Below are 18,587 nucleotides of genomic sequence, written 5' to 3' on the forward strand. Positions count from 1 at the left end.
GAAGGGTATTATGCTAAGTGAAATAAATCACGCTGAGAAAGACAAATACCATATGATTCACATTATATGTGGAATCTAAATCCAAAACAAATAAATGATCATACAAACAAAAAGCAGAATCAGACCTGTAAATACAGAGAACTAATGGTTGCCAGGCAGGAGGAGGTTGGGGGATGGGCAAAATGAGTAAAGAGGAGTGGGAGATATAGGTTTCCAGTTATTGAATGATAAGTCACAGGTATAAAAGGCACAGCACAGGCAATAAAGTCAATAATTTTGTAATACCGTTGTATGCTGACAGATGGTAGCTACACCTGTAGAAAACATAGCATAATGTATAGAGAAGTTGGATCACTATATTGCACACCTGAAATTAATTTAACAGTGTGTCAACTATACTCAAATTAAAAAATTAAAAAAAATAAACATTCTAAATACCATATAAACTCTAAAATGTATTCACACATTTAGTTAAAACTTTGGTATCTTTTTGCCTAAATATTTTCTGTATTTCTTGCAGTTTCCTGTATTTCAACTTCCCTTGCTCAGTGTCCTTATAAAATATTCACAAAAATATTTATTCTATCTTCCTTAACTTGCTACTTTCATGGCTTAATGCAGGATATGAAACTCACTGGAAAATGTACATGTACTATGAAATGTAAGGTGATATTATTAATAGACATCAAAGTCTTTTCTGTGGGACCTGAGTATTAAATATCAAATAGCACTTTTCTGAAGAGGAGGACTATGATGCCCAAATGTTAGGCGAAAATAGTCTTCAATTCAGCTGTATTTTGATGGTAGCAATTCAGAATATGAGATGCCTTGGACATGTGTCATGAAATGAATGTCTATGGAAGCCCGTCTTAGCATCTCAGGAGAGAAATGAAAACTAGAAAGAGGAAAAAGAATTTATAATATACCCTCAAATCATTATAATCACTCAAATATTAATTATTTAATACCTAAAAAGAATTATGTGAAAGATTTCAACATCTTTCAAAATCTGATATCTGTTTCAGGACTGAGAGAGAGACAGAGACAGAGGGAAGAAAGAGAGAAAGGAAAACAAACTTTTGGAAAACACTTAATTATAATTTAGGGGATCAAATATTGCAATTATGATGTCATGACCTAGGTAGTAATTTTTATTTTGCAAAATTTCGACATTACTTTTTAAAAAATCCACTAGAACTTCTTACAACTTTTTTACATCATGAAATAATCTAAGAATTTGTGAAATAGCAATCCTAAAATTAAAGTCACCAAGGATATGATAAAATTGATGATAATAGCACTAAAGACAACATTAGAAGCTACTGAGTAATTTTTGAAGTTTGTAATCACCCATTCATATAATATGCCCATATGCAATGCCATGAAGGCTAACAGTATACTTGTAAAAATAAAGGTAAACCAAATACAGCTAATCTGTTGATTTTTGCTATGTTAATAATCAGTAGAAATTGCTAAATATGAGAGTAATAGTGATTAACAATCTGGAAAGGAATTGACCATATACACATGACCATAACATTTATTTTCATTTTAATAAGAAAAAAATTTTGATTTAAATTTTCTTCCTAATTAAAACAAATTACATCTACCATTTTCCTTGATAGGCCTTATAATTAGCAGGATTATATGCCACACCAAAATCAGTGTAGTTTCTCATAGGCAGGGGCATAGTAGAGGTGACAGAACAGTCTCAAAATTCAATAACAACTTGAGACCCTAGAAAAATTAGAGAAGTTTATTTTGTAGAGCACTCAAATACACAGAATACTAAAATTTTATCTCAATATTTAAAAGAGGAAGTGAAAAGTAGGGCAGGCGACCTAAGATAGAAGTCCGAAGATCTGGGTTCTAGCCCTAATCTTTAAGAATGATTGTGTGATTTGGGGTAAGTCACTTAATATCTCTGTAAAATTGGGCTGAACAACCTATTACAATGGTCAAAAATAAGACAAAATAGTAGAAATGTAATAGTTGTAGAGTTTTTGAAATTTCACTCACCATTGCCTTCTTTTCCAGGTCTAAGGTCTATGACAATTAACTAAGGCATTTAATGCAAAACATTCATAGAAGTTGGGAAGGGAAAAAAGAAATACTTTCTTTTAGAATGAATCTTCTTGCATGGCAGTGGAACTTTCCCCAAATCTTACCAAACTATCTTCCCTTTTGACTAAGTAATACATTCTTTCTATAGAACCACAATCAGAATTTGAAAAGACTGCTGAATAGACAAGCTTCATGAACTGATTTGACTGAAACTTATGGTTCAACTGTTTATTAGAAGGTGAATTTCTTTCAGTTGCATGGATGTCAATTTTAAATAATAATATACCTATGTTAAGAGACTCAATTAGTTTCACAGGACTGCACAATGGAAAGAATCCTTTGGTCTAACCTGTAGGAAGATCTAAGGGCTTCTCTTTCTCTTTCCCTGCAGGGGCTAAACCCCCTATAACTTATATTGCCAGGGGACAGCTTACTGTACCCACCTCTTCCCAATTTCAGTCTGTAGTATCATATTATATCTCTAAATCAGCCACAGTGGTAGTAAATACATTATGGAAATCTATAAACACTACTAATTAGGACTTTTTCCTGGAAAGAGAAAGGGATTCTGTTGGGGGGATGCCCAGTTGTTACAAACTTACCAGCCTACCATTAGCCAAATCATGTAAACTCTGGTTACAAGGAAAAGTGACCCAATATTAAACATGTTGATGAACAAAGACACAGTTTTTTCTGCCTTTGAAACTAAAACCTCTACCCAACACCGTCTCTGTAAAGTGACTCTTTAACTGCAAAGCTCTCAAAAGGAAGCATTCCTTGCTTTCCCTCTGAAATGAAAAGACAGGAGACCAGGTAGACTGAATTCTGAGAAAGAGACAGAATAAACTCTGGAGTCCATTAAATGTACTTGCCCTTGATGAATCTTATCAGTGAGAGGCACTAGGTCTGGCAGTTTCCTCCTCTCCCTCTCCTCCTCCCCTGGGATGAACACAGGCTAACAGTAATTTTCTTGCCTCTTTGGGTTTGTCCTAAGGATTTTAAATGGCAGCTCAATTGTCACCATATGGAGATTTGGGGTAAGGTGAGAATAGAAGAAACAGCAATTAGTTGACTTTAATTAATTATTAATTGATTATTAACTTAGTAACTTAATAATTAAGTTATTTGACTTTTGAAGGACTTTCCAATTGCTTTAGGGCTTATCATTGCAGCAACTACAATTCTAATACTTTTTTTTTTTAAGATTTTATTTATTTATTTGACAGAGAGAGACACAGCGAGAGAGGGAACACAAGCAGGCGGAGTGGGAGAGGGAGAAGCAGGCTTCCCGCTGAGCAGGGAGCCCGATGTGGGGCTCGATCCCAGGACCCCGGGATCATGACCTGAGCCGAAGGCAGACGCTTAACGACTGAGCCACCCAGGCACCCCGATTCTAATACTTTTTTATGAGTATAGTATTATAGTACTAAATTTGCTAAAACAACCCCTACCCTCCAAATATATGAATGAGAATATTTTTTAAAAGTACAGGGCTGGGCGCCTGGGTGGCTCAGTTGGTTAAGCGACTGCCTTCGGCTCGGGTCATGATCCTGGAGTCCCGGGATCGAGTCCCGCATCGGGCTCCCTGCTCAGCGGAGAGTCTGCTTCTCCCTCTGACCCTCCTCCCTCTCATGCTCTCTGTCTCTCATTCTCTCTCTCTCAAATAAAAAAAAAAAAAAAAAAAGAAAGTACAGGGCTGATTGTACATCTGAAACTGATATAAGACTGTATGTTAACTGGAACTAAACTAACCACTTAACAAAAATAATAAAGTACATACCACCGATTAAAAAAAAAAAGTACAGGGCTGAAGGAACGTCTTCTATCAATGATGCTGATATGTGAAGGAAGGATTCAAAATAATAATACAATCAGATTATACTTTTTTTTTTGATTTTCAAATTTTCATCTTTCCCACAAACTGACTCAGGATAACAGTATTAAAATTAAATTAACCCAGAAAGTTATAGTTCTGGTTAAAATAGCATAAAATACATTTTTACAAACTGCTTTCTCTCAGTTATATTCTTGTATTGAGTGGACAAATGAAAAGTATAGTCATTGCATGTATCCTTAAGAAAGGTGGACAAAATGAGAGACCTTACATTGTTTTCATTGAAAACAACCTATATCCAGTTTTCTGATACTTATATTGAGGGACTTAAGAAGGGTGTGAAATGGAATTGGGTAAGAAATAGCAACCGAACAGAATGCCAGAGGAGGAAGGAATGAGTCAATTAATCTCATCCATTAATAATCTGACACTGACCATTATTTGTTGACTCAAAAGGAAAGATATGTTAAAAAGTTGTCAGGTAAGATCTTACCATAGTGAGCAAAAGAAATGCATCAAACACCTGCATCCTGGTAAACATTACTGTTGAAAGTGTCATTATATTGAGTGTCTGATACAGAATTCAAATTTGATGAATTTTGAATAAAGTGATCCATTTTTAATTCTCTAATGTCATAGAAGTAATTTATTAAATTCCTTAAAGTTCTGATTATAAATGTAATTCTAAAAGGGATGTAAGTCAAAAAATAAAAATAGAAAGGATGTATGTCACAGATCTCTTTGCTTATAGCAACTCTTAGATTCTCCTTTGGAATCTTGGTGATTGCTTCTTGTAAGATTTATTATACTTATATTTAATGGGCATTAGAGGTCTAAGTTCTAAAAGTGTTTGGGAGTTTTAGGAAAAGTGACTGAAGAGAAAGATTGTGTATGCAGCTAATACTCAAGGGGGCTGAGCAGGAGATTCGGTGCACCCTGAAAGGTAGAACAGCTAGTTTGGAGAATTCTGCCGCAAGTGTAGAAGATGCTATGGAGTTAGAGTTCAGGTGACTTTGAGAAAACAATTTCATTATGAAATCCAGAGGCACTAACAGAGGAACAGGGGATAGGCAGAAAATGCTGTGCTTTCTTAGATAATAGATGAATCCAGCAAAACAGTTACAGTCCTGGAGGGAAAGTGTAATTGTAACCTGACTGAAAAGGACACGTGAAAGGAACTTGGGTTTATAGGAGGGGCTGGACAAATGGCCAAGGAAGTACCTAATGGAAACTGTATAATGCTTTAGCTAGGGTCACGGGGATCTGAGAAACTTTACATCCTCCTATTTCACTTCTCATTACTAAGTTTGTAACGCAAGATTCTGTTGCACCTTAGTAGTTTATTTACTGTGGAGACTGTGTCTGAAGGGCAGCAGCAAACACCATGGGGTAGAGGGCTAATGAAGAGACAGAAATCTCAGAAAGTTACAAACCTGGAGGTGGAAGCAGATTTACCTTGAGACTACTGAGGCTTCAGCTTTAGAGCCCTCACTTCCACCAGCCCCTATGCATGGGCTGCCTCTGAGTAACCATAGGCATCATGGAGATGTAATTAAGATAAATTTAATTTGTGTTTAGTGAAATGTCTATTTCTGTGCTTTGCAGTCATTTCCATCTATAGTTAAACTATTGCTCATCCCAGTGTCAAAATAGCTTCCAGAATATTCCTACCACCATTGTGCCTATTCCTTCATATCCTGAAATGTAGGTTTAGGGTCCAACATAAAATTCATAACCCTTACTACAAGTAATAATTGAATACTAATTGACGAATGAGCATCATCATTACAAACAGTATTTAATCTTAGTCACTGCCCAAGACATCTTGAAATACCTTTAATCTTGGAGTTCATGTATGAAAGAGACTTGATAATATTGTCCAAATTTTAAAATAATTTTCCAGGGGCACCTGGGTGGCTCAGATGGTTAAGCATCTGCCTTTGGCTCAGGCCATGATCCCAGGGTCCTGGGACTGAGCCCCACATCGGGCTTCTGACTCAGTGGGGAGCCTTCTTCTACCTCTCCCTCTGCTTCTCCCCCTGCTCATGCGCATGCTCTCTCTCTCTCTGTATCTCTGTGTCTCAAATGAATAAATAAAATCTTTAAAAAAATAATTTTCCAAATTAAAAAAATATATGTAAGTAGTGAAGCTGTAATGTTGAACAGCTCTCCTAAAGGTAAGACTAAATTATCTTTCTCTTGTCTCTAAGGAAAAAAAAATATTAGAAATTGTTGGCAAATAAAGAAATAATCAAAAAGTGTGCAACCCAAAAGTAAAGGAAAATATTGTATTATAAAACTTGGACAATTAATTAATAAAAATATATTTGCTTCGGGGCGCCTGGGTGGCTCAGTTGGTTAAGCGACTGCCTTCGGCTCAGGTCATGATCCTGGAGTCCCGGGATCGAGTCCCACATCAGGCTCCCTGCTCGGCGGGGAGTCTGCTTCTCCCTCTGACCCTCTCCCCTCTCATGTGCTCTCTCTCTCATTAAAAAAAAAAAAAAAAAAAAAAAAATATATATATATTTGCTTCCCCCCTGCATTTTGTGCTCTTTTGGGGGGTAGAATATATGGAGGTACAATCCCCAGATCCCTCTTTCAGAAGAGAAGCCTTCATATTTCCCACTGCTGGCGGTAGTGGTTGCTGTTTGTTCGCAGATTCAGCATCTCCTAGGAATTGCTCTGCATGAAGGCAGCTGCCCTGCCCAAGATTATGCCCCCTTCAAGGGCCATCCAACGTCTCAAACCAGTAGGGTACAGAGACCTGTCTCCTTTACCCCTTGCCGACACGGGGACAATGCTGAAGGACCATTCTACTTCAAGAGCTTCTGGCGGCCTCTGATGCAGCTGAACCACAGCTCAGACTCTCTGTCTTCCTCTCATCACCCTCCCTCTCTCAAGAGTTGTTCCTTAGTACAATTCTGAAAAATTTTCTTACACAATCCATTTCAAGGTAGTATTTAAGAAAATGTGTATTTTTTTGGGCGCCTGGGTGGCTCAGTTGGTTAAGCGACTGCCTTCGGCTCAGGTCATGATCCTGGAGTCCCGGGATCGAGTCCTGCATCGGGCTCCCTGTTCGGCAGGGAGTCTGCTTCTCCCTCTCCCACTCCCCGTTTGTGTTCCCTCTCTCGCTGTGTCTTTCTCTGTCGAATAAATAAATAAAATCTTTAAAAAAAAAAAAAAAAAAATGTTTATTTTTTTTGTTTTAGTTTGTAATTTAAAAAATTTTGTTTCTCATTCTAAGTAGATATTAAATGTTTTATCTAATTTTGTATCCATAATTTTGTATTCTTGTACTTAAAAGAACTCTCAAAAAAGCTTGAATCTGGTCCTTTTCTCTTTGCAGGAGAAACTTCCAGCCAGTTGGTCCCTCCACCTGGTGGCAGGAGAAACTATTCTAATAATAGCAGAGACTGATCAGGGCCCTCTCTGCATGAGAGAAGTCTGTGGCCTTATGAGCTTCACCACCAACTCCCGTGGTGGTCTTTCTTCTGAATGCATTGCCGCTGGGTCTTTTTCATATTACTTGGTTTCACACTCCATAAATTTAACATTGTTCAAAAACAACATTTTCTAATTTCCATAGTCACATATATCCAATCATCCCCCAAATATCTTTATAGCTTTTTTTGACCTTCCACTCAGGTAAACAAGTTTGTGCATTTTTCCTGATTGTCAGGTCTCCTTATTTTCCTTTAATCTGCAAGAATCCTTTCACTTTTATTTTCTTTCAGGACATTGATATTTTTGAAAAGTTTAAGCCACTTGCACTGTAGGATATCCTACATTTTAGAATTGTCTGATTGTTTAGAACAACTGTATTGTAAGATATTTAACAATCCGTATTTGTCTGATTATTTTCTCATGTTTAAATTGAATTATTCTCTTGGTAAGAATATTACATAGATGATGCTAGGAATTTTTCCATTGCATCACATCTTTGTAAATACAAAGTCAGTGTGCTGATTTATCTTATTATTTGTGAGACAATGTGAAATTGGATCACTATTATTTACCTGAATGTTATCTGAGTTTCCCCCTTTGTAATTGATAAATGATCTGTATGGTGATACCTTAAACCATGTGAATATCCTTGCACTGATTTTAGTGCTCAAAAGTCCTCAGCAAATGCTTAACTGCTCATTTAAAAAGCTAGACAGGAAAGAAGTGTAAGAAATCCAAATTACAAAGTGGGACCATATGTGATGCCCTGTAATTAAATGGACAGAGCTCAAGTGCCTCCTGTCTTGGCAGCACCGGGATTTACTGACTGAGCAAGCTGGCTCCTGGGCCAGGATCTGCTACAGCTGATGAGCCGCACCATGTGACCCATCGAACACTGGCCATTATGTCCAATGTTTTAACCCAAATGGTCATTAGTTCCAGGTCTGTGCTTTGCTATTGGGCTGAATCTGCTCCTTTCCACTTAATTGTGTGCATCCACGTTTTCCAGGAAATACTTCTGCACTTACTGAATTCCTGGGGACAGGGTCACAGCATGTTTCCAAAGTGCACCAGCTGCCCAGGGGCTCTCATGACAGCTGGGGTCACATTTGCCAGAATGATGCATCACATCCTACTTGCCTGGCTTGAGAGTCCCCTTAGTGAAGAACAGATTGATTGACTGAATGATTGATTTATTTATATTAATTAGAAGAAGTTTGACCTTTTCAACCTGGAGTCTCGGGGGACTTTTCTTACCACTCTCTCTGCCAGGTGCAGGAGCTATCTTAGATGTCACTGCTTCACCCTGGGGGGACTCGAGTTTGTGCTGAGAACCTATGATTCTCACTGTCCTTTCATTCTGCAGCATATACTGCTGCTGCTAGCGCTGTTTTCAGTCCTTGGTGTGTAACAGTTCTGAAATTATAATAAATATATGTGTCTACATTGTCCAAAGGTCGATTCTTATCTCTGCTTCATCAGTGGTTTAGGATCCAAAAGATCAGTATGCCAGAATAATTACTCCTGTATTTAAAGCCAGGAGCTCGTTTCCTACTGCTCTGTGTCATGTTGTGACAGCAAAACATTACAGATATTCAGGATTTCTTTTTTATTTTAAGTTTTTTTTTTTTTTTTTATTCATTTGAGACACAGAGTTAGAGAGAGAGCATGAGCAGGGGGAGAGGCAGAGGGAGAGGGAGAAGCAGGCTCCCCGCTGAGCCAGGAGCCCGATGTGGGGCTTGATCCCAGGACCCTGGGATCATGACCTGAGCCGAAGGCAGACGCTTAACCATCTGAGCCACCCAGGCGCCCCTAGATATTCAGGATTTCACTCTTGACATAAAACATACAACCACTAGTTGATCTGATTTGCTGATTAGGTTATACTCTAGAGCCACACCTTTAACATGAGAAACTAGGGCTTTTTCTTCTTCAAAAATTTTAGGGGTTCCATTGATGGCAATTTGAGAACACCTTTGCTATCAATGCAGGGGATTAGTGTACTACAAAATACTTCCTTTCACCTTGCAGCCCTATTAACACCTTGCATAGGAACGATGAAGAAGAGTCCAATGCTACTTATTCAACAAATGAAAATGTACTCCATAATTTTTTTGTGGTAGATGTAGCAAAATCTCTTTTTTTCTGACTACTCCTTCCTTATCCCTTAATCTCCATATCTTGATTTATTCATATCTTTCAGAAAAAGGAAGACAACAGTCAATATATTTAGAACACCTTCCAGGATTTCTAAAAGTGAAGTGATAAACACATTCCCACTCACATCCTCTGACTCACTTTCATTCACATGCACAGTTGTGTTTCCCAGTAAGTCCACATAACAGATATTAAACTCTAAAGACAAGCTGAACAGTCAGACCAAATTGGCCACCCAGCCTGAAGGCACACAGTGAGGGATAATGGCACAATCAATCTACATTGTCCTTTTGTCATAACACAATAGTGAAGTTGAAAAGTGACCACACAACGGCTCAACATTGCATGTAAGGGGCGTCTGGGTGGCTCAGTCGTTAAGCGTCTGCCTTCGGCTCAGGTCATGATCCCAGGGTCCTGGGATCGAGCCCCACATCTGCTCCACGGGAAGCCTGCTTCTCCCTCTCCCACTCCCCCTGCTTGTGTTCCCTCTCTCGCTCTCTCTCTCTCAAATAAATAAATAAATAAATAAAATCTTAAAAAAAAAAAAAACATTGCATGTAAAGGACTAATTTGCTGTCTTTCTTAGATATTCTTTCCTGGGTTATGAAGAAATAAGATAAACCTAAAATTTCTCATGAGGAATCAAGGGAAAACCACAATCAATTGTACCAGTTTGCTGTTCTTTTTGGGCTTAATACCCTAGAGGAGTTTTAAAAATATATGAATGTCTTCTTTTTTATCTATGTATATTATCCTCAAATATTATATTAGGATTCTCTAGAGAAACAGAATCAACAGGATCTACATACACATATACATACAATACACATATATAATATGCATAATGTATTCTAAAATATGGAACACATTAGAATATATAGAAAGAGATTTAGTATAAGGAATTGACTCACATGATTAGGACTGTCAAGTCTCCACATCTGCAGGATGAGTCAAGTAAGCTGGAGACTCAGGAGAGCCAGAGATAGAGGTCCAGTCTTGAGTACAAAGGCCCAGGAAACAGGAGAGTCCATGGTGGAATTCCAGACTGAAGAGCAGTCTCAAGACCTTGAAAGAGGCATCATTTCAGTTTGAGTTTGAAGGCAGGAAAAAAAATTGATGTCCCACTTTGAAGGCAGTCAGGCAGGAATTCTCTCTTAGTTGGGAAGGGGTCACCTTTTTATTCTATTCAAATAATAAATTGGGTGTGGCCCACCCACATCATAGGGAGGGCAAACTGCTTTACTCAATCAATTTAAATGTTAACCTCACCCAACAACACCAGCATAATGTCTGTCCAAATATCTGTGGCCCAGTCACAGTGACATGTAAAACCATTCAGATATTTATTTTCTAAATGTTTATACTCTCCTTATTTTCACCTAGCACACTACATTTCACTCCCATCACTGAACTTAATATGAGAGGTGACTTGACTTTGGGTGGTGGCCACTCAATCCAACCATCTCATGTAAAAACAGTACTGATAACAGAAGCTCTGATTCCCACATTTATGTCAGACTCATCTTATTTACTTTTCCACACAGGATTCTGTTTTTTAGAGATATGGAAAATCATTTTTCAGAGTTATTTAACCGATACCTTTTAATCATACTTTCATATTCCCAAGCAAGGATTTGTCACAATTTCAATGCTGGACACCGTGAGGCGATATTTTTCATTTCTGAGAAAGGCTTTAGAAATAGCAGATCCCTTCGTTTATGTTATAGACAAGAGTCTGAAGTGTGAAGAAGCGAAATGCCTTGTTCATGGGCAAGGCAGCAGGAGAACAGGGGTCAGAATCGGCTCTGGATTCTCAGGCCTGTTGCACCTTTCCGTCTGTTAGACTTTCTCCTATGCTGTAGCAGTAGGTAAGGACCTATCAGACAGAAACGCAACACAATTCCACACTTCTCACAGTAAGCCCAAACCACCTTTCCTGCCGTATTTAATGCTTACCATTATTTTTTTTTTTTTAAAGATTTTATTTATTTATTCATGAGAGACAGAGAGAGAGAGAGAGAGGCAGAGGGAGAAGCAGGCTCCCAAGGAGCAGAGAGCCCGATGTGGGACTCGATCCCAGGACCCTGGGATCATGACCTGAGCCGAAGGCAGACGCTTAACCATCTGAGCCACCCAGGCGCCCCTAATGCTTACCATTATTGTCATCTAAATCACTAAGAGAAAATATCAGTAAATTCAGCCAAACTTCCAATAAACAGTTGCTGAGTAAATATGACCGCAAATATAACAGTGACCAGTGTAAGCAGAACTCTTCATTTCACTGTGGATAGCAAATAGGAGCTCCTACTAAGGAATATTTCAAAATTATATTGCTATTATCTCCAGGACAGAAATGCAAAATAACCCATAAAAGGGATATATTATAACCCCAAATAATAACAATGCCTGCTTGAGCAGTATCTTCTTCCCTGCAGGCACAGTTACAAAGGAGCTAGTCCTAATGGAGAAGAAAATATAATAATAATAAAAAATCAAACTTCAGGGTGTTGTCAGAGGTCCACTCCACTTCACAGTAAATTTGTTTTAATCTTAATAGACGAAGAAAAAGAAAACAGAGAATACAATGAGGAAAAATATTTTAACCTTCAGGATCTAGTTCACCCTATTTTTCCTAAACCTGTTTATTTGAAAAAAGCAACAGTTGTGAAGATGAAGGATCTAAGTTAGCAGCAAAGCTGCCAGAAGGATGTCCCCTCACTTGAAATTTCCTTGCTTTCCTCTAAGGACCCAAAGTGCACGCAATATAAGTGGCAGCTTCTCGCCCATCATTGCTGAGGACTCACTTTTTCCTGCCTGGTAAATGCTGGCGTGCAGGGTGAAAGCTCAAGTGTCAGAGGAGGGAAGGGGCTGATGCTCCAAGTGTGGGGACAGGGGCCTATGGGGTCTGTCTGGGTCAGGAGCTGACCTCGCTAGAGGAGCAGCATCAAGTGGTCAAGGGCATTTCCAGACCAAGAAAGAGGAGGGGGATCAAGGTGAAACGTTTAAAGCATTTTCTTAGATTGTTTGCATACAGTTCATTCTGTAAGAACTTCAGGTTTTGATACGAAGAAACAAGTGATGAGAGCATTATGATCATGAGACTGGAAAACTACTTTTCTTTATTTTAACTCCCTATGGGTATTTTTTAAAAACATGTCCTGTAAAAAAAAAAAAAAAAATACTGAGGGCAATGGTACCGACTCTGATGTTTTAAGGATGACTTTATTCTAGCTCACTATTTTTTTTTTTTTAAAGATTTTATTTATTTATTTGAGAGAGAGAATGAGATAGAGAGAGCATGAGAGGGGGGAGGGTCAGAGGGAGAAGCAGACTCCCCGCCGAGCAGGGAGCCCGATGCGGGACTCGATCCCGGGACTCCAGGATCATGACCTGAGCCGAAGGCAGTCGCTTAACCAACTGAGCCACCCAGGCGCCCTATTTTTTGTTGTTGTTGAGAAGTAAGCCTCAGTTTAATTCCATTTTAGAGTGGTTTGGAATTGACCCAAGAGTTTTATTCCTCATTTAGTGGTCTCGAGGAGAGATAGAAGAAAGGGATTCATTTAAAATAGGACCCAAGGGACTACTCCAAATCTTAAGAGGTTGGATCTTGGCCTCTCTGAGCCTACAGAGTTAAAAATAGCATACCACACATTATTCTAAGTCTGTAGAGCTATTTGAACTACTCCACACCTCAGTATACTGGGTTCTCAAATCTCTATGGGTTAAAGGAACCAAATATTTCAGGGTAAAATTCACCAAGATGTAAATAAAACCATTTAATTTGGTATTATCTATATTTCATTAAGTTTGAGGGTTTAAAATATAAAAATGGCTCTGACTTTTAAGCAGTCAGGCAGTAAAACAAAGGCACATTGATGGACCTGGAGAGAGGATGCAAAAAGTTGAATTGGGGCGAATGAGAGGATATATAATGATTCCTTCTTTAAAAATACATTCATAAACATTGTTTCTAAAACAAAAGAAGATTCTAAAGGCAAGGAAGTATGCCTACACTGGAAACTTAAGATCATGTACTGTTAGCTCAATAGTACATGAGGAAATAATTACCTGTATTCAGAATATTTATATACAGGCTGAGCATCCAGTCAAATCAAATAAAAAGAAACTAGACATATCAAAAGATGACCTTTAAAACTTACTGAGTTTGTCTCTAACAAATTAAAGGAGACTCATCTGCCCGGGGCATTTAAGGCTGTTGCATAAATTTGCACAGGTCTTCCCATATACCTACCTTAGGCTCCAATTAAATACATCTACTACTATTGTTTCTCACATTAATGTTATGATATCAAGTTTTGCTCGTGCTTTTCCTTCCAATTTAAGTACTTTCAGGATCCTATTCATCTTTCAAGCTCCATTTCAAAATATCACTTCTACCTCAGAGATACTCTTACTTTTATTCCTTTAATTCCAAAGCCAAAATGTATATTCTCTCCCCTTCCATTCTAGTGGGACTTCCATTCCATTAAGATAAAGACAGGTGTGGCAGAGTAGGGGTACCTGGGTGGCTTAGTCAGTTAAGTGTCCGATTCTTGGATTTGGATCAGGTCATGATTTTGGGGTGGTGAGGTCGAGCCCCAAATTAGGCTTTGCACTCAGCAGGGAGTCCGCTTAAGATTCTCTCTCACCCTCTCTCTCTGCCCCTCCCACCGCTCACTCTCTAAAATAAATAAATAAAATTAAAAAAAAAAAAAAAAAGACAGGGGTGGCAGGGCAGATGGGGAAGTTTCCTAGGACAAGATATGAAGTTAAGGTAATTTTTCTGAAAGATTTATTAACATTCAAGTCTTCAGGTGTTTTTTCTTTTTTTCTCAAGTCACTTAAGCATTCAACAATTTGCTGACTGTTGTGAGCCAACCCAGTGTTAGAAGTACCTGAAAATGTAAAGATAGACTAAGGCATAGCACCTACTCTCAAAAATTTCACATCTAATGGGCAGGAGGGATTTGAACATTGCCAGACAAGAAAAACATAGAAAAGGGCCAAAGAGAAGCAGGGCAGTAGCACATCACGTGAAATTTTCATAAGTATCTACATGTCTAATTTATTCTAGATTCAGACTATTGAGATAAGTGAGAGTTATTTTGTCATATCATCCATCACTGGAGATACACACTCTAGACAGAAATAAAAAACAAACACAACAAACAGAAAACATAAAAATCTTATTTGTTGCCCTGAGCATGTTTGAATTTGGTCCTTAGCTTCATTTGTTTTAGATTTTCACATTTCATGGTTCACTTAGCTCCTATGAGTCAGATGAAACATTTTAAAAACCTATTCTTATCTACCTATTTGCATATATGTTTATTTTATAAGCTTGGAATTTTTGCATTAACTTTCTGACCACAATGTTGAAGTCCCATGACAGAGTATGAACATTTTTAACAATTTTATCTCTAATGTAACCTCTAAAAATATTTTTTATGCATAGCTTATAAAATGTTCAAGTGTATAAGAAAGTAGGCAGATGTATACTTAGTAAATACTTTAATAGAGGCTCAAAAATTATTTAGAAAGCTAGATGTAAGACAATTTTTGGTACTTTTCTAAAAACAAAGGATAAAATGTATAATCATTATGGGCCTACAGAAGGCTCAACATTGGGGAATTGGAATAATGGCTTCATTTTCTGAATAAAGAATGACTAACTGTGAACTTGAATCAATTAACCTCCCTGTGCCATCTACTACGACTCATCTGTAATATTGAGCTGAATATTTCTTCTTACCTTCGATTTCTTCCTCTCCTATATGTAGACAATAAAGAAATATCCAGAGTATTTCCAATATTGGAGTGATTTGATTGTACATGATTTAGTTGGAGGTTGGAGCTACTTCCAACATCCACCAGTGTGACTGGCAACAACAAAAAGGAAAGATGTAAGAGTAATTAAATTTCAATTTTCTCTCCTGCCAAGAATCAACAATTTTTTTTTTCTAAATCTCACAGTTATGCTCTAATGGGGTTTGCCATATGGTCTTGGTCAAAAGAAGACTTTTCAAGATGACATTCTGCTATTTCTAGTCTTCTTTCCGTCTGTGTCTTACACAGTGTGCTCACCGTACACGTCAAAACAAGATTTGCTTTGTTCTGACAGCACTGAAGTTCAATCCTCACACTAAGAATCAAGTTCTTCTTTCTGTTTCCCATCTAGTGTAACTGGTCAAGGAAAATTATAGAAAATTCAGATGTGCACTGGGAGCTTGGTTTACGTATGTAGCTAAAAAGATTTTGCTCTGCTCTTGCACAGATAGTCTAATTTCACTGTGTCAACAGGAGCAATCGGATGATTTGAGGTTCATAAACAGCCAGAAAATGTTCTAGGAAATATTTACGGAGCAGATAGAAAAATAAATAAATACAGAAATTACAAAGAAATATCATTAATTCATGCCACCTAGGAGGTTATCTAAAGTTGTTACGAAGAGATAAAATATATACTATTTTAAAGTAAATACAAATTTGCTCATACAGAGCATGTGCTATAATTCAAACCAAGCTAATAAAATACCATAGGAATCTTTAAGCCATGTACTTTAATAAATGTATATGATAGGAAAGATTATAGAATGACCTTTAATAAATTAGCTACTACTATTTCATGTAATTAGATGTTTGTACAAAATTTCTAATAGTTCCTTTATAATGTCCTTTAAGAATTCATTCTCTAGTCTTATTCATTAACTTTTGCTGCCTACCAAAATGAGGTTAACAACCCAGATAAACTTCAGGCCAGTCCACTGAAAATTCCATCAATGATGTCCCAAGCAAGATGGTTTCACTACACTGTTGCAAAATAATAATAATACTTTTGTAAATATCCTTTCTTGTGGCTTCAAAGATTTTTACAAATGTTACCTAGGATTTTGTAATGTGAAAAAAAAAAAACATTTAAAAAGCAAACATTATTGGACATGAAAGGAAAGGTGAATAAAATCTCAAGAAAGATTATGAGTGTGATCACACTTTTAGAAACTTGACAATCCGTTTTATAAATTCATGAGCTAATATCCTTCTGCTTCAATTTTTATCTCTAAAATGTCTCTGACAGTCAGCACAGTCTCCAATAAACAAACAAACAAATAAAAAAGGCGCTCGTGCTCATCATCAGCCTGGTGAAACAGAAGGAAGCCTGGCTGTCACCCTGAGCTACACACGGCTGCTTCTCTGTGTGCTAACTAAGGAGCAAGGCTCGTCCATTCAAGAGTACAGCACTACAGAAAAGATTTTGATGGGGAGTAGAAAAAATGTCACGGAAGCTGAGACACTATTGAGAAACTATTCAATGTAGTGCTGGTGGCCCTTTTTTGTTTTTTGGGGTCTCCTTTAGACCTGCTGCCTGCATACCCAATCCAGGACTGCCCTCACCTGGGTCTGTTTTATGTAGCTTTGACAGATACTGAACAAGCTGGTTTTACCATAACAGATACAAGCTATAAAAATACAGATGCAGACTCTTAAATTTTTATCCTTTTATTTCTGCTCCATAATCTCACTACTTCTGCCTTCAGACTCTTTGTGTGGAGGCTATTATCACCTCTTCCAGCGTCCTTCACTGCCTCCAGTTTAGACAGAAGAAAATATTTCTCTTCCTTTTACACTTTCCCTGAACTTCATGCCCTCACTAAAAGCTATACAATACCTCAATTACAACTCTTTTTACATTTTATTATGAATATTATAGTATAAGTCTATTCCAGTCTCTAAACTTTGTGAGAAAAAGTATTATACTTGCTTCATCATTTTTAAACCCAGGGCAAAAGCTGAGTAAGTGTTCATGAAAACTTGTTTGAAGTAGACAGAATGGAACATTATCCATTAATGTCTATTTCTTTATGGTTTTACCAAAACGACATTAGGATGTTGTGATACTGACGGCATTTCAAAATTATACTTATTCTTCCTGGAATGGAAGGGTAATTATTATTTGATTCTGAGATCAAGACCAAAAATTTCAGTGACAGGGGCACCTGGGTGGCCCAGTTGGTTAAGCGACTGCCTTCGGCTCAGGTCATGATCCTGGGGTCCCGGGATCGAGTCCCACATCGGGCTCCCTGCTCGGCAGGGAGTCTGCTTCTCCCTCTGACCCTCCTTCCTCTCATGCTCTCTGTCTCTCATTCTCTCTCTCTCTCAAATAAATAAATAAAATCTTTAAAAAAAAAAAATTTCAGTGACAAATCTGGGACTTAGGTTGCCATCATTAAGTTGAACACTGTCCATCCACGTTTAGAATTTTATGAGAAATGACTATTCAGTCAAGGTTTTTATTGTAACAATGGAAACAAGATGAACTCTAGCAATAAAATATTTCATTACAAGGTTATTTACTGGAAGGAATTTGAGGAGCTTTGGGGGATACAGAGGAATATTGGCAAACTCACAGAGACTCAGGCAGAAACTGATAGAGAACAAATAGGTTTTGCCCAGATGCTGCCATCAGCACTGGATAACTGTGGCCACACCCGTGTGCTCTCTTCTCTCCCACAGCCTCTGCAAAGTCATCAGAAACTTGCTTGTTCCTTTGAATCATTCCCCCAAAATTCAAGGTTCAAAAATAACTGTCTAATGTGCTAGACCTGGGTACCATGACAATTTTCCTGCCAGGTAGTTGAGAGAGAAAATAGGTGTCTCCTTTAACTTAAAGGAGACCAAAGTGAGAAAGGAGTTAGGATATTGCATTAGCCACACTTCTCCAGAGAAACAGAGCTAATAGGATGCATTTATATGAAGATATCTATTATGAGGGATCAGCTTAGGTGATTATGGAGGCTGAGAAGTCCCACAATCTGCCTTCTGCAAGCTGGAAACACAGGAAAGAGTAGAATAATTCCAAGCTAAGTCTGAACTCTTGAGAACCAGGGGAGCTGATGGTGTAAATCCCAGTTCAAAGGCAGGAGAAGACTGATGTCCCAGCTCAAGCAGGCTGGCAGGAAGCAAAAGGACTGAATTCCTCCTTTTTCCATCTTTTTGTTCTATTCAGGCCCTCAACAGATTGGATGATACCATCTATATAGGGGAGGACAGCCTAGTTTACTGAGTCCACTGATTCTAATGCTAACTTCAT

The 18,587-nt window shown here is 37.9% G+C and overlaps 1 long non-coding RNA gene across 1 annotated transcript in view; it reads right to left on the minus strand.

Annotated features, from left to right (window-relative positions):
- The window catches only part of LOC115942678 (uncharacterized), a 147,318-nt gene that overhangs the window by 107,869 nt on the left and 20,862 nt on the right, over window positions 1–18,587 (minus strand). Inside the window, exon 2 of the long non-coding RNA XR_014147035.1 lies at window positions 10,411–10,564. This is a non-coding gene — a long non-coding RNA (uncharacterized LOC115942678). The remainder of the gene's footprint in view (window positions 1–10,410; window positions 10,565–18,587) is intronic.

The sequence above is a fragment of the Leptonychotes weddellii genome, chromosome 7, assembly GCF_054177405.1.
Source record: "Leptonychotes weddellii isolate Sample4059 chromosome 7, ASM5417740v2, whole genome shotgun sequence".
NCBI lineage: Eukaryota > Metazoa > Chordata > Mammalia > Carnivora > Phocidae > Leptonychotes > Leptonychotes weddellii.